This window comes from Chanodichthys erythropterus, chromosome 9 (genome assembly GCF_024489055.1).
Source record: "Chanodichthys erythropterus isolate Z2021 chromosome 9, ASM2448905v1, whole genome shotgun sequence".
Lineage (NCBI taxonomy): Eukaryota > Metazoa > Chordata > Actinopteri > Cypriniformes > Xenocyprididae > Chanodichthys > Chanodichthys erythropterus.
The window spans coordinates 16,254,835-16,270,515 of NC_090229.1; the positions used below are offsets into that span (position 1 = coordinate 16,254,835).

General features: G+C 35.7%; 1 protein-coding gene across 5 annotated transcripts in view; it reads left to right on the plus strand.

The window, feature by feature from the left end:
* LOC137027027 (tumor necrosis factor receptor superfamily member 14-like) overlaps positions 1–15,681 on the plus strand; it is a 31,457-nt gene that overhangs the window by 390 nt on the left and 15,386 nt on the right. For all 5 annotated transcript variants that reach the window (XR_010895979.1, XR_010895976.1, XR_010895977.1 and 2 more), the window contains exon 2: positions 7,935–7,994. The gene's annotated coding sequence lies outside the window, so the exon portion shown is untranslated. The remainder of the gene's footprint in view (positions 1–7,934; positions 7,995–15,681) is intronic.

A 15,681-nucleotide genomic window follows, 5' to 3' on the forward strand; every position in this document is an offset into this window, starting at 1 on the left:
TGCACTTAACTGCAGAATTTTATTTAATAAGTTGCTGTCAAACATATGGTTAATTACATTGTGGAGTTCATTTGTACAACAAAAATGGATTTTATTTATTACATAATTCCTTCAAATTATTTTTGAAATAGGTATTAAAGCTACACCGAGGAAGGTGCCGCGTGACCAAAATGTTTGAGTTTTTAAAATTAGCAATTTTTTGCACTTGTATAAGAAGATTGCTTGTATCTCGGCATGTAATCTTTTTTGGATATGTAACAAATGACTTTCAAGATTTTTTTTTTAATCATATATTTATTGAACAATAACAGAAAGGCAGTCTTAACTATTAATCAATCAAGACTGCTACATTACAACTTTCACAACCGATTCTATACAACAAACAATTTAAATACAGAAGAGAGAGAGAGAGAGAGTAGGTAATAGGAAGTTTTCATATTATAAAACCAAAGTCCTTCAATAAGGCATACAAATAATTAGCTTTGGGAGCATTCATATCTTTCACTCATCACTGATCATTGCACACAGCTGTCTTTACTTATGTCATTAGTTCTGTCTATTTACCCAGTTTGTTTCTGTTTGTGTTATCAAGTTTTAGCTATTGTTACATGCACATCTGAGCATGATTCTTGTTTCTCTGGTTAGTTTTTGTTTTCTTGTTTTGTGTGGACTGGTTTATGGTTTTTGACTCTTGCCTAGCTGTATGGCATTGATTTGGATATCTCTAAAAAAAAAAGCTGCAATTGGATCTACCTCAAGTCTTAGAGCACCGTGATATAAAACTTGATCAACTCTAGATCCAGCAGCATGGTTATCCAGATCGTCCCTCCTACTTCTAAGAAGGAGTGGAGGGCACTACTTAACTTCATGGCCCTACGCCTCAATGTTTTTGGACCTTAGCAGTGGGGTTGAAGCTGAAGAACTGGTCTTATTGAGAAATTGAATGACTGTTTGGACCCTTTGCCTTCATGGGAGATGAAGGAACTTAAGACTCTGGGAATTTGGGAGATCATCAACGTTCTCCAATACCGAAGTTGGATTGCTCTTCCTCGTGAAGTGATGCCTATTTACAGCATTGCCACAGCTCCAGCCCGTGAGTCCGCTCCAGAGACCTCAGCCGAGATGGTTGCCACAGCTGAACACTCTGAGACTGCAGTGCTGTCCATTATGGCCACAGCCATTTGGTGTGTGTGGGCTGCGTACACATCAGTTCCAGCCCATGAATCCACTAAAGAGCCCGCTCCAGTCCACAAGTTCATTCCAGAATTTTTGTCTGTCCTAGAGCCCAGCCTTGAGACTGATGAGCTTCCTGTCTACTAATCACTGATCATTGCACTAGTTCTGTCTATTCATACCCAGTTTCTGTCTGTGTTGTCGAGTTTTAGCTATTGTTACATGCACATTTGAGCACACTGGGTTCTTGTTTGTTTGGTTTTGTTTTGTGGACTGATTTATGGTTTTTGACTCTTGCCTGGCTGTATGATGTTGATTTGGATATCCCTAAATAAAGCTGCAATTGGATCTACCTCAAGTCTCAGAACACTGTGACAAATATATGAATTTTCACTTCAAAAACCAATAATCAAGGAGCAGATTTTCAAGAAATTGGGCCCTGTCCTAAATAACACACTATACACTTTCGGTCTTGTGGACTTACAATGGCTGCCCTGTACGCGTGTCCATTAAGTCCACGAGACCGTAGGGTGTCCCATTTGTCGAATTTAGGCTTCAAATGCCTGCAAGCACCCCCTTTGCGGCCGATATGCACTCTCAATGCGCACTTTTGCTGAACCCGCACTGGTGCGAGCTCCACAGCAGAGATCTTTCCAACAGTCAAAGCGGCATTACATCACAAAAGTGTGGACTCGTAGAAAGACCGCGGCTGCATCCGAAAATTGGAAAGCGCTGCCTTTTGAGGACACATTTCAGGCTAGGAAGGCATCAATGCATGTCCGAATTCAATGTTAACTTTCTGAGATGCCTTCATCTGCTCAATTTTTGAAGGCAGCATTGATGTATCCTTCACTGCCTTTGATATTCCACAATCCTGTGCATTCCATTCTGTGACACTTGAGCTAGAAAAATAAATATGGCATCCAAAAGTTGTTTGCTGGTCAGTTTGTGTGTAAATGTATGTTTTTGACCAACATTTTCCACTTTTGATGTCATTTCTAGTGAGAAATTGCTACTGTAGTAATTAAAGGTGCCCTAGATTCAAAAATTGAATTTACCTCAGCATAGTTAAATAACAAGAGTTCAGTACATGGAAAAGACATACAGTGACTCTCAAACTCCATTGTTTCCTCCTCCTTATATAAATCTCATTTGTTTAAAAGACCTCAGAAGAACAGGCGAATCTCAACATAATGTAATGTTATGTAACAGTCGGGATCATTAATATGTATGCCCCCAATATTTGCATATGTCAGCCCATGTTCCCTACATTATGAAAGGCATTAGACAAGGGCAGCCAGTAACGTCTGGATGTGCACAGCTGAATCATCAGACTAGGTGAGCAAGCAAGAACAATAGCAAAAAAGAGATGGAGCAATAATAACTGACATGATCCATGATAACTTGATATTTTTAGTGATATTTGTAAACTGCCTTTCTAAATGTTTCGTTAGCATGTTGCTAATGTACTGTTAAATGTGGTTAAAGTTACCATTGTTTCTTACTGTATTCACGGAGACAAGAGCCGTTGCTATTTTCATTTTTAAACACTTGCAGTCTGTATAATTCATAAACACAACTTCATTCTTTATAAAACTCTCCAACAGTGTGTAATGTTAGCTTCAGCCATGGAGCACAGCCTCAAACTCATTCAGAATCAATGTAAACATCAAAATAAACACTGTACTTACGCAATTAGACATGCTGCATGACGAACACTTTGTAAAGATCCATTTTGAGGGTTATATTAGCTGTTTGAACTTTTTTTATGTTGTTTAAGGCAAGCGCGAGATTTAAAGGGCCACACAGCCTGAATCGGCTCATTTCTAATTATGCCCCAAAATAGGCAGTTAAAAAAATGAATTTAAAAAAATCTATGGGGTATTTTGAGCTGAAACTTCACAGACACATTCAGGGGACACCTTAGACTTTACGCTGCCTCAGAAGTCTGTCCGAAATCCGTTTTGTGAGGTGCCTTCATGCACAAACACTGCCTTACAAGTCTTTGCCTGTTAAGGCAGCGAGGCAACAAGTCAGACACAAGATGTGGCAAAAACATATTACCGACATGTGTTTAATTGACATTTATTTTAAAATATTACTAAATTAGGCTATTTATTTAAGATTTTGTGTCGCAATTATGTCACTGCTCAACTCATCTGTCAGTCACTACTGGAGGTGTCACAACATTCTGCAACTTAGTGTCATTGTTTTGAGACAATGTCAGTGGCACGTGCCACTATCCACTGGCATAAATGTGTGATGCGCACTTTTGCAGAGCCTGCACTGAAGCGATTGATGCAGCATATTTATTCCAGGCAGTCATAGTGGCATTGCTTTACAAAAGTGTGGACTTGTAGGGTGACTGCAAGTGTTTAGGGTGCCATTTGGGACAGGGCCTTAGATGTAAATGCACACCAACACGAAAGAACATGCCAAAAATTGGATGTTTTTCATCCCACGTAGAAGGCAACGTTCTCAGGACATTGCGCAATGTTCCCTAAAAGTTTTCTAAAGGTGACAAAAATTCGGAACCTTTACAGAACATTCGGGACGTTCCTAAAACATCGTCTTTTGGTAGTGAAAGTGCTGCATTTCAAGGTTCATTAGGGACTTTAAGCAACAGCTGTTGATGGAACGGCAATGGCGATCGGAAGTAAACTGTCAACTGCCGTAGCTAAAGAACGCAAAAATCACTAAGCAACAACAAAGAGGATGGCGTGGATCATTTAATCATTTGACATAGTAAACAATACATTACATGTAAATAAAAGCAAGATAATGGTTGCTGTTGGCATTAAATGACATACAGATACAACTAAAATACCACATAACCATAGAACATAACATTTACTTATCTAGTCTGTCACGAATTATCGACTACGGCAAATCGGCTACCCTGCCGTAGTAGACGGTTACAGTAGAACGTCAAGAAGTAGCAGTTAAATTTGCGCATGCGCAATGGAATGCCAGAATGCCGTTGCCGTTGTATCCGCAGCTGCTGCTTAAAGTCCCTATTATATGACTTTAGGGGGACGTTCTCTTTTGGTTATTTTATGGTCAAAAAAATAACAGTAGAGTATCATATACACTGTGTCAGAATGATGATTTATTACCATGATTTATGGCCCTAATTTATGACCCAAATTTCTGTGTGTTGTCACTCAAGCTGGCTGGACAGTGGATGTCAAATATGTTTTATGAGGACTGTGAGCCTTGATTGGCAGGTCAGTGGTTGTCAATGGTTGTTTTTTATGGTTGAATTTATGGCTGTTGTCCCCTGATTGGCAGGTCAAGAGTATCAATGAGATATAGTGTAAGTTGGATTTATAGTTAGATATATGGGTAAATGGAAGTCACCCTAGCAAATTTCACACCTCACTGTTAAAATCAGTGCTGTTTGGTCAATGGGGTATATGTTAATTGAGTCAGAATATCTGAGTCAAGACATTAAGGATGTATTACCCCTACACCACACTGGCTATATTTATTTAAAATTACATGTCTGGGCATGTTCTTTTTTAGAACAACTGTGTGTGTGTGCGCGTGTTGGCACCATAGGATGATCAGTAATACCAAAACTATAGATTAATGTTAGTTCCTAAGACAAAGAATCAGAAATATTCATCAAGCCAAAGAGTCCTCATTTACCACACACCCCAGAATAGGTGTTGTTTGGGAAATGTTCTTTCTGGAGCTTCTGTATCTGTGTTTCCAAACTCACCGATATGATCTATGTTAAAAAGACAAAAGAATGAAAAACATTTATTTAACTCACAGTGAAGGTGATTCTGAGTCAACCCGGTGGGGGGATCCTGTGTTTGTGTTAATGGTTTTACGACATTGCTTAGATGTCTTCATCAAAACCTTTCTGTTGAATCGCTGGGCTCTCACACAAAAACATCTTATGCTGATTTAGTCTACATAACATTATTCAATTCACATTTATTTATATAGTGCTTTTCATAATATGCATTGTTTCAAAGCAGCTTTACAGGGAGTGCATGTCAATGTTTCAATAATCTGGTATCAGAGTGTGCAAGTTGTGCAATTTCAGAAATGTATATACAAATCACCCAGTTAGCTAACAATTTATTAATTTAAACAATGTATTAAATTATGGCAGAAACAATGTGCTCACTGAGGTTATGAAAATATGTTAACAAATGATTAGGATATATAGAAAAATTTAGCATTGGTGCATGTTGATCCAGAGTTTGGGGTCCTTGCAGGGGGTTGGGGTCATATCTCCACAGGAGTTGAGGTATCTGAAGTCTTCTTCAGATCTAAATGTGTGTTTACTTTTGATACATTTTAAGGAATGTTTTAGTTTTAATAGTTAGTGTGTGTGTGCGCATCTGTGTGTATGTGTGCTGCAAAAGAACAAATACAGTAAAATAAGACACACAATTTTAAACGTTTAAATATTTATACATTTGTTTGCCACAAAAGCAAGACATGTTGTCTATTTTCTTTAAACTTTTTACTTTTATTTTATTATTTAATTTCTTTTAAAACAGTCTGATGACCAGCATTTTTATAACTAATGATGCTGAGTGGTTTCCTCACACGAGCAAAAACTAATCTAGGTGTAATCTTTGTGAGGGCAGAACACAAAAGTTTGTGTTGAGTGATCAAGATTCATAATAAAAGAAAACTGTGAGTATGCTTAAACATGTAATTATACAATATTCTCAATTATACAACATTTTCAATAGGAATATTATGTTTTCATGTTGCTTTAAAGTTTAGTTTGTTTGTTTTTACTATCACTTTTTTAACTTCAACATACAGCACAAAATTGAAGAGATGAGTGTAGAATGTTTCAACTATTACCATCGTCTTTGACCCCAAATAAACAGGTGCATGCATGTGTGCGTGTGTGTTGCAAAAGAACAAATACACATTTACTTCAAATTTCTGAGTTAAATAAGACATAAGTGATTTTAATCATTTAAACATTTATACATCTGTTTGCCATTAAAAGCAAGGCATGTTTAAACAAAACTTTTACTTTATTTTATTGTTTGATTTCTTTTAAAACAGTCTGATGACCAGCATTTTTTATTACTAATGTAGCCAAGTGGTTTCCTCACACGAGTAAAAACTCTTTGAATTTGTTTGTGACAAATATATAATTCCCACTTAGAAAACTTTTTTAAATGTATGGATGAACCTTTTTTCTTTTGACAAAACTACATTTAAAATTATTTACTTGAGGTGTTTAACAACCACAAGGGAATCATGTTGATCATTAAGTTTTAAGCATATAGTACAAACTTGCAAGGCTCAAGAAAACTAATCTAGGTGTGATCTTCTTGAGGTCGGAACACAAAACTTTGTGTTGGGTGATCCAGACAAAGCTTTATACTAAAAGAAAATACTATGGAAGTCATTTTCAAACTGAAAGTATGCTTCAACATGTAATTATATATCTCAATTATACAACATTGTCAATAGGGATGTTATGGTTTCATGTTGCTTTTAAAGTTCAGTTTGTTTGTTTTTTACTAACACTTTTTTTAACTTCAACATCCAGCACAAAATAAAGAAAGTAGCTTAGTATGTTTCAGCTATTTCCATTTTCTTTGACCCTCAAATAAACAGGTAACGGAATGTTCAATGAAAGTGACAATATACAGTTAGATATTTTTCTGCGTGTGTAAATAGTTGTGCTAAAATCTATGTGTGTATTTTTACACATGGACATATTTTATCAACACGAAAAGTAAGTCTTGCTGTTTTACACTTAAGTACACTATCACTTACACTAAGCAACACCCTGAAAGCTGGACATTCATTAAAGTTTGAGGTTGTTCAACAGCATTTCACACTCTGGTAAAACTCAAAGATAAAATTAAAAAATATATGCACAAATCACCATGTAAATTCAAGTGTCAAATCACTAAGAAAAAGGTACAACATACAAGAGAAGCACCATTTATAATAAATACAGAAAACAGAAAAAGCCATTCGTGAGCGATTTCTAAGGTTGTTCAAGTTTGTAAATCTGGTTTTGTAAATGACGTTTTTATTACTCCACTAAAGTTAGTCATCTTGTTCAGAGAGCAGATGACACTATTCACATTTTGTTGGTAGGGATGTGTTTTTGTTTTAGGTGCTTTTCCTCACATGGGAAAGTATGTGTGATGAAACTTTTTAAATATATGACTGAACTTTCTTATTTGACAAACCAGCATTATTTTCCTAAGTTGTTTAACATCTGCAGAATAATTTCTTTGAACATCCCATTTAAATTTAATTTATCTCCAATAAAGCTACTGTGCTAAAAATATTTGTACATTTTTGCTCTTCTGTCAGGTTTGTTAGAGGGACTATGCTGCAAACACATTAAGAACCATAAAGTTACATGCCCTTGTAAAGGCTATATATAAAATCAAACAATCTTTATACAGGTATTATATTTGCATAAAAGTACATTCAAGAGACTAATTTACTATGAACTTGTGTAAGGCATATAGGGAAAAAAACAATTAGCTATAAAGAATACAGAATTCCTCTCTCCTGGTCTATTGTGAAAGTTTATGTTGTTTTGTAAATGACATTTTTCCACTAGTCGATGATGTTGTTTACATTTTGTTTATTTGTTTTTGTATGTTTGTACAGTTTGTAAAGACTACTCTCAGAATGTGGTCAACATGTTCACAGGAGTTAATGAAAACACTATTGAATACATCATAAATTCTTCTAGTTCTTCGACATGACACTGCTTAAGACTAAACAAATGATATTTCTTTTAGGTCATCTTTCTGGTCTGTCTACGATGTTGGATCACAAGACACAATGCCCCAACGTGAAAAGTGAGTCTTGCTGTTTTTCTGTTATACAGCTATTACACTTCAAACTTTTCTAACTATTACACTTAAAGCCGTGCATTTCATGGCACAGTCATAATAGATACACAGTTCTTTTGTGTTTGTCTTTAAGTAAATTAATTATAGTTGATAAGTAGTAGTTTTAAGTGAAAGGTGGGATAATTCAAGCCCTTTTTTTATTCTGTCAACTCCAATAATTTGACACCAGTGTTTTTTGGTGTCTGTCCTTTAAATCTGATCCAGAAAAAAGACGTTGTGTTCTATGTCTATACCATTTGTTATTCTTTTTATGAAAACGTGATAAGCAGTTTTTGTCCTCAGCACCAAAATACAAAAATCTTTTAACATATCAAAATGTTAGTTATAACTAGCAAATGCAAGTGAACTGTTTTTTACTGAGATAATTTACAGTTATATGTGAAACAAACTCAGTCTCAGTCAGTTGGATTCTTTTTTCTATTGAACATTGTTATTGTACCGCATGTTTAACAATGCTGGTGTTCTCGGCCTCATCAAACTTCACACAAGTCACAAGGTTTTTCCCAGCAGTCAATTGACTCTGAAACCAGCTCAAATATTAGGATGTAACAGTTTGGAGACATTTGTGTTTATTATGCTTCTTCGATTTGTTTGCACTTTTCCTGAAACACACTGCTTTCGAAATTGTTTACCAATTTTTAATATCAACATTTTCAGCGTATTGCTGTGTGCTTGTATTGATTGTGTGTGTGTTTGTGTGTGTGTGTGTGCGTGTGTGTGTGCGTGTGTGTATGCTTTCCTTACACATGGCAAAACAACTTTGAAAAACAATTTTTTTCCTTGAATCTGGTGTAATGTTAGTGAACTTTTTTGTCCATGTACGTTCCCCATGAATTTGCTTGACTTAATAAAATAATGGTTTAAATCTTCGTCTTCGTCATCCGAGTTTTTAAATAGCACTGAAATAGATTTTTTGGGGCGGTATGTGGATACTGAATATAGCACAAGGAACTCTGAAATATGTTATCTTGTAAAACACCTAAGTATTGTTTTTAAAAACGCTGTAAAACAATGGTATGAAGACCTCTTTCTATCAGCGACCCCTGACTGCTGAAGGTGTCACATCCTTGGAGCATTACATCCTTGGATGTTTCACACCTACAGGCCCTATCTCCTGAATTTGGCATTTAAATAAGGTTTAAGATAAAGTAAGTAAAACACAGAGACATTCTACAGCTCTAGCATTACAACGGCAACTCCAAAAACTCTTGAAACATCTGTGATGTCTGTAACACCGACAAGTTCTGTTGAAACGGATCAGTTTCAAATAGATGTCCCAATCTCTGTGTTCATTTCTATATGTTTGTTTAAAAGTGTTTGTTTTGAAAAACACTAAAATTACCAATATGTAGTGTTATATTCAATATGTACAGTGCATTTTAATTTTTCTCAAAACAATTTAATATGACAATGTTACTAAAAGTCTTAAACTGAACATCTTACCATTATCTTCAGTATAGATGTTAACTTAAAGTTTCCATAGAATGAAACTCCATCCTATCTACATGTTATGGATCTTATTGTGAACAATTCATAAGTAGATTGAATGAGTGAGTAAACTTCTCTCTGCTGATGTATGCAGGACTTTTACATTTTGCTATTTCTGTTGCACATTGTGTCGTAAATTTTATATAATTATTTATGACTTCCTGACGACAAACCCCCATACATCCTGCACAACAGGGGGCAAGGGCGGTCCCCAATCGGCTGTCCTGATAAGTTCTACAGAGAGCTCAGTTATCGCAAGAAATCTGGGTTTCCTAACCGATCTGTGTGAGGGAGCTGGTGCTGCAACCTATAGACAACTGTACCAACGTGGACTGCTGTGCTACTGCAAACATCTCTTTGAGCAAAATTTGAGGGAACATTGTCTGGTTGTTACATGGACTAAAAAAATTAATTTCAACATTCCTGTTTGTCTGAGCCTGACGCTTCTTCGACTCACACTTTGGGGGATCAGACCCAAAAACCTAAACTTCAAACCGTGAATGCAGAAGACCTACATTTAAGGACTGATTCACAGGAGATTCCAGGAACTATTAGAATCTTTCAGCATCGAATAGGGCACAAAGTTTAGACCATCCACCAAGTTGAGTTCTGAAAAATCCATCTTCAACGCAGCAGATTTCTGAAATGTCTACACAAAAGCTGATGGAGAACGACCCACATTTGAGTTCTGATGAGGCTGTGCACCGACACCCCGCATGCCAGTGCGCCACGGGCAATGAGTGCCCTCTAAAAGGGATCTTGGACTGTATGTTTAAAGATTATTTCAGAGGGCAGATGGTTAGCTTGATGCACCAGATCATCGATGCTGCATTTGATTCGAATAAGGACTGTGAGGGGGATACCAAACGTGTAACAAATCTCAAAAATTAGATTGATGTAGTAAGAGAACTGGCAAATTCATGTTATTCTGATGTGACGAGTATGTGTGTTTACACCAAAGAGCCAATCTGTGTAATAATAAGAAAAGTTCTGGATGTGATGTCTGGATGTACTGAAGAGTTAGGAGTTACTGTGATTCTCTGTATGTGTACAATTGTTACAGATGTTTGTGTCTCACTGCGTTCAAACAATGCTGTTGATACTACCATCGGCAAAATTGTTGAAACACTGGTCAATTACACCCTAGACCGAAACATGATAGCCTGCCGAGATTTTATGGTTAGACCACTTGTAATTTCATGATTACTGTTTTACTTATGTATGTAATGTCATTCTTCAAACTTCAATGTATATTCAACAATGTTGAAATAAAAGTTTGAATCACTTGTTATTTTATGACCATGTCTGAGCTCATTAAAAAAGAGTATTACACAACTTGCAATCCTGATTCTATATGTGGTAAAAAAAATAAATAAATAAAATGATCAAAACAAAACAAACAAAACAAGCGCTTATGAATTGTTCACAATAAGATCCATAACATGTAGATAGGATGGAGTTTCATTCTATGGCAACTTTAAGTTAACATCTATACTGAAGATAATGGTAAGATGTTCAGTTTAAGACTTTTAGTAACATTGTCATATTAAATTGTTTTGAGAAAAATTAAAATGCACTGTACATATTGAATATAACACTACATATTGGTAATTTTAGTGTTTTTCAAAACAAACACTTTTAAACAAACATATAGCAATGAACACAGAGATTGGGACATCTATTTGAAACTGATCCGTTTCAACAGAACTTGTCGGTGTTACAGACATCACAGATGTTTCAAGAGTTTTTGGAGTTGCCGTTGTAATGCTAGAGCTGTAGAATGTCTCTGTGTTTTACTTACTTTATCTTAAACCTTATTTAAATGCCAAATTCAGGAGATAGGGCCTGTAGGTGTGAAACATCCAAGGATGTAATGCTCCAAGGATGTGACACCTTCAGCAGTCATACCATTGTTTTACAGCGTTTTTAAAAACAATACTTAGGTGTTTTACAAGATAACATATTTCAGAGTTCCTTGTGCTATATTCAGTATCCACATACCGCCCCAAAAAATCTATTTCAGCGCTATTTAAAAACTCGGATGACGAAGACGAAGATTTAAACCATTATTTTATTAAGTCAAGCAAATTCATGGGGAACGTACAATATACAACTTACACTATATATATATAACAACCATTGACAACCACTGACCTTCCAATCAAGGCTCACAGTCCTCATAAAACATATTTGACATCCACTGTCCAGCCAGCTTGAGTGACAACACACAGAAATTTGGGTCATAAATTAGGGCCATAAATCAGGGTAATAAATCATCATTCTGACACAGTGTATATGATACTCTACTAATAACGTTACAAAGAGGACTATTACTATAGGACGTTCTGTTAACTTCCCAAATGTGCTCTTTGTAACGTTCTTGCATGACCATAAAATAACCAAAATTGAACGTCCCCCTAAACTCATATCGGGAACGTTATTAAATGACCAACAGAGGACCGTGTGGGAACATTCTGTTAATGTCCCAAATGTCCTCTTTGTAACGTTATTTTTTTGACCATAAAATAACCAAAAGAGAACTTCCCCTAAAGTCATATAAGGAACCTTGAACTGCAGCACTTTCACTACAAATAGAGGACGTTTTATGTCCCAAATGTTCTGTAAAATTTCAGAATTTTAATCACTTTTAGAGAACTTTTAGCCAAAGTTGCGCAAGGTCATGAGAATGTCGCCTTCTGCATGGGTGTTTTATAGAAAATAATAAAGTTTGAAGTTACCGTTATAGAGGTGAGCATTTGCTGTAGATGGGCTCTTGATTCTTGACGTTTAACATTAGATTTTCTCTGGCTGCTTTAACTGTGTTATCAAGACATGTTAGTTATAGCAAAAAAAAAAAAAATGCAAGAGAAATTCAGATCAGATGACATGGTTTGTTTAGTGCTGATTTAATCATCATGCAGTGTCCTGATCATCACCAAAGTCTAAATTTTGTATTAACTGTTAGCTTTGCATTAATTAATGGTTAGTTGTGATTTTTTAATTCATCGTACAGAGTTTTGAGCAATGTCTTTTATACTCCCACAGACATCATGAATTAGTACATGAACCTCAACAATGGTGATAACAAAAATCTTTTTATTGTGACTTTAGTAGCTTGTTTTGTGATGCTCAAAGTTAATGTTTATCTGAAAATTTTGTCACCATTGTTGAGGATCAAACACAGAATCTTGATGTCTGTGTGAGTCTACATGATGCTGTCTGAATAATTCTGCACAATGATAAAAAGTTTCAAAATATCAAAGCAGGACAGGATTTTATGCATTATCATAAGACTACAACAACATGAAAGTAAATACAATATTCAGAGATCAGTATGGCCAATGCATAATGATAAAATCATCAACAATGAGCAGCCAAATCCTTTTGATCATTTTTTCTCTCACATTTTTTTTGTAACAAACACTTTAGAAACACACAGTTACAACAATTGGAGGAAAAAATAAAGAAAAAACGTCAAGAGTCAGGATCCCAACTAAAGCAAGTGCTTACCTCCATAACGGTGACATTTATAAATTTTGATAAAACATCAACACCTCATTAAGAGGTTTTGTATGAAAGAAACATAGTCAGAGTGGTTTGTAATAAGTAAAGATGCAGAGATCTAGAGAGATCTGTTAGTGTTGTTTCTGTTATCTGAGTTTTGTGAGGTCACCATTGTGCTGGAGAATAGATCCTGTGCTTCAGTCAGTAATGATCCAGAAACACTGATGTTTTTTCTGAATGTTGCTTTATTTAAAGGCTGCAGTAACTGTGTAGTTGCTGATGCAGTAATACAGTAGTTACATTAGCTCATGCATGTGCTGTTGTTGTTGTTTTTTTTGTCTTTTTGTAAAAAGTTTTTGTTTCAACAGCCACTTTTATTAATCAATTTAGCTTTAATTTTCAATTCATTTTTTTGACAAGGGCAGCAGGGATGTTCTGAGAACATTTCCAAATAAAATATGGTTCCCTAAACATTCAGAAAACATCTTGAATGTTCTGCGAAGGTCCTCCAAATAACATCCCCAAACTCTTAAAATGAACTCGTAAACGTTCTGGGAATGTTACTAGGCAACGTCCTTAACACCAGTGGGGAGTCCAGTCTTAATGAGTCATTGAATTACTCATACAGCCGATTCTTTCAAAACAGTAGATTCATTTCAGAACAAAGCAAGTGATCGACTTTATGAATGAGCGTTGAAAAAATTTGCTCAACCACATTTTTCAAAATGCAGACTCAGTCATGAGCACTGTTTTTCAAATATGTGCAATGTTTCTGCTGTGGATTTGTTTAGAGACATTTTTGTTGCAGAACTAAAGTGATATTGTGCCTAAAATGTAACACTATATCTACACCGCTTTCGAAGCAAATGGTCCAAATCCAATTGTCTGGTTGTTGGAAGTAGCGCAGTTATCAAATCAATATTTATATACTTTTAATAATACTGTTTGATATCAAGCATGTCCTGCAATTTAGCAACAGTAGACTGCATTTTACAACACTCACTTATTTAGCTGATTTGGACGTTGAGTTTGGGCCTTCAGGGAGAAACGAAAGTGCAATACTGTGAAGAAAAGGAAGGTGCGTGGGACGGAATGCGGATTTGGCACAATAATCATTTCATGTCAATTATCTTGTTTACATGATCGTTGGAAGCCAAAATTGAAAATCTAAAACAGGCTTTTTTTTTTCAGCCTTTTCTGGAAGTTTAGGAGCATTTTTCCTCCAAGCCCTTTATTTTTTCGACCCTGATACCATTATTGTGAGGTGAAAATTAGGATGCACTCTGTTAGCATCACTGTAAATTCCTTCAGAAAGCCTGTGGCCGACTTGTGTTTAGAGTTTTCAAAGAAAAAAATATTATTTGGATTATGTAAAACTGGACATAGAATGTCAGCACAGTAATTTAAAAAAAATACTAGTTTTATGTTTATTCCAGTTTCAATGAAACACTAGATGACCACCCCCCCAGTCCCATTCTATCCCATATAAGCTCCCCCTCCAATCAAATTGAACATGGGTCATTGTGGTACTGACTCTGTCATATGATACTCGTTGCTTAAGACACGAGACTCAAAACAAAACTGAAAGTAATAATGGCATTTTATGTGAACATACAAAAAATACAATTTCTGATTGTTCAGATTTGCGCTTGGTACTTTCCAGTCAAAATAAAACTGAAAATGTTTTTTGAAAAAGGTGAAAGTGAAAACACCCTACATAGGACAAAAGCCTGCTTAGTTAACATTACATTTTCTGCACTAAACGTCACTAAACATTACATTTCTGCCAGTTGTGAAACTTACCTTTGATCAGATAATACATTTTTGCAAAATTTTTGGGAGCAGGAAATATACATGCCCTGGTTTTTATTTTGTCTTAGAATTAAGCTCTTCAAACCTTATGTATGTCAAGTGTTATGTATATGGATCTTTGTTTTCTACTTAAATGGCCATTCATGGGCTTAAGTGTGTTGTATCACTTGTTTGGGAAAATCGGAAAATACTTCTGAAAAGCGGAAAATACTTTGCTTGAAGTTAAAGGCACAACTTGAAGATAAAGGCACAGTATGTATGATTTTTGCAGTAAAATATAAAAAAAACACTAGGCTAGTGTTAAATTTGTTCACTTGAGTACTTACAATATCCCAAATGTTTCCAACTATTTGTAAATTGTGAGAAAATCACGATTTTAACCAAGGATATGGGACATGTCTGTCAATGGCATCATATCTGCGTTACCCTCGGTTCCGGTTTTATTTTGTAGAAACCATGGAAACACTAAAGACACTTTAATTTATTACATGTTTTATTAGAAAAGGGAACAACTGTTTGGTTACATTTATAGACAGAAAACTAATTATTGTTATATTGCTCAACACGTTAAGTCAACATGGTGACTGTGGCATAATAAAAGTTCCATTGCTCTCGAGCCGTGTGTTGCACTCAACTCACATTATCAATTGCTCCAGCTGCCTTGCTCAGCTCCAACATGGAGCTGATACTGCTGCTTCATACTACAGCAGGGATGGGCAGACTTGGTCCTGGAGGGCCACTGCCCTGCATAGTTTAGCTTCAACCCTGATAAAATTCAACTGCCTGTAGTTTTCTAGTAATCCTGAAGGCATTTATTAGTTGGTTCAGG